Below are 2,083 nucleotides of genomic sequence, written 5' to 3'. Positions count from 1 at the left end.
CCGCGCAGTTGGAATGCAGCCAACTTAAAATTTTATTTCAGTTGACCTATGTAAGCAGCATGTAACAATTTAGTTGAAGGGGACGCTCTTTTTCCCTTTCGGGGGTTTTTTAATGAGGTCACCCTAATAAATGGAAAAACCAGTTGAGAAAAGAAGTGCCTTGGTTTTCAGCCTTTATTTTTCCTTGTTAGAAGTAATGTGATGCGCCGCCTAGGCCATGGTGTCGCCAAGGAAGAAGGCGTCGCCTAGGTCTTGGCGTCGCCCAGAAAGAAGGCGCCGCCCAAGGAAAAGCATGCATTGTTGGCAGAACGAGATGAAAGGAAGTCGCGCGGTATATGCAGCATATGCAAAGTAAAGTGGCGTTGTAAAGAATTATGATATTGAAAAGTTGTTGTTACAAGCAATGTTCAGTACAAAATGCAAAAACACAAACAAGCCACTTCTCAGCGCTCATCAGAGTCATCACTGGAGGAAGGCGAAGCCTCTTTCCCAGCCCGCAGCGCTCGAGTAAGTCGTGTCCTCTTTTCTCGGCTTATTTTCGAACCTGCACAAAGGGAACAGATGTATTAGAGACACAGTGAAGAAAGACAGGCACAGTTAGAAAGTAACGAAGGTCGAAGTTGCCTAAGGCAGTGGTTCTTACTTATGTACTTCTCAAGAGTCCTAGCGTTGAACTCCAAGCTGATCACCGTAGCGGAGTCAAAACCTCCCGCCTCATCAAGAATCCGGCAAGCTATTTGATCACTTGGAGCCAGATTCTTGAGGGGTTTGGCTTTGAGGGCCTTTTCCTCTCTCACCCAGTACAGCGGAAACCCATCGAGGGCGTCGGGAACAAGATCAGTACAGCAGATCTTGAAGAACCGGCCTTTCCACCCCGTGAACGAGCTTTGGAAGGGTGTGAAGAGAACTCTTCCGGGAACATTGCTGAGAGTTACCCAGAGGTTGTGTCTCTGTCTCTTCACCTCAAAAAAGTGAAGAAAGAGGTCAACCGAGGGTGCACAACCCAGAAACCCAAAGAGGACATCGAAGGCCTTGACAAAGGCCACTGTTGGGATATAACTGGGCTGGAGCCACGTTGATCTCCGTCAGCAGTTCCTTCTCGAACCGGGAGAAGGGTAAGCGCACCCCGATGGTCTTGAACACCACCTGGTAAAAGTAAAAGAAAGGGACCCCGTCGTTCGCTCGTTCGTCTCCACACACTGGCTCCCCCAGAGTGCAAGGGAGCACAGCGATGTCGTCATCGTGCCTCCTCGCGAAGGCCCGGTGGTCGTAAGAACACAACTCCCCTTTGTGTTCCCGTACGGCCCTGGTGGAGAGCAAGCATGAACACTCATCAAGAAGTTCGCTCGAGGCCCAAGGGTACAAGTCTTTGGGACGGACCCTGGAGAAGCATCGTGAGAAGACATTCTTTAACAAGATCAGGATGGCTGGAAATGCAAGAGTTGAGCGAGGGGAGCGAAGGTTAGAACAGCCCTTCGACAGAGAAGAAAGGGTGCAAGAAGAAAGAACGCAAGTAGGTTATGAAGAGTGAGAAAATGATGAAGATAGTTTCACAGCTTGAAGAGTTAAATAAAGCGGTTAGAGCGCCAAACGACGTGAATGGATGCACCGCACGATTGATACACGTGGCAGAAGATGAAAGGATGACTGGCACCACTGGTTTAAATCAGAAAATGTCCCGTCAACAGAATATCCAATGGTACGATCCGCCGTCGAAAATGAGTCAGGGGCATAGCAGGAGTCAGGGCTTGATGAACTGACCAAATGTCCCACAAACCATACAAGTAGCGCCACGTGGATCAAGTCGAATGACAGAAGGTCCCATCAGCTATACAAGGAGCGCCACGTGGATGGCACAGACAAAGCCTTGGGCTCTTCGCTGTTATCAGCGTTGACCAAGGCAAGAGTTAAGGTCAATGTCGAAGGTAAAGGTAACGCCCGAGGCGTTGCCAGGAAGGACGTAAAGGGCGACGACAGCGCGAGATGTCGCGGGTGTCGCCAACCCAAATACCGACAGGCATCGCCTCCCGATACCCACAGGTAGGAAAGACTGTGGAGGGAGACGAAAGCAAAGAAAAGCAAA

The sequence above is a fragment of the Phaseolus vulgaris genome, chromosome 2 (assembly GCF_000499845.2).
Source record: "Phaseolus vulgaris cultivar G19833 chromosome 2, P. vulgaris v2.0, whole genome shotgun sequence".
Classification (NCBI taxonomy): Eukaryota; Viridiplantae; Streptophyta; class Magnoliopsida; order Fabales; family Fabaceae; genus Phaseolus; species Phaseolus vulgaris.
This window is presented reverse-complemented; position numbering follows the sequence as displayed.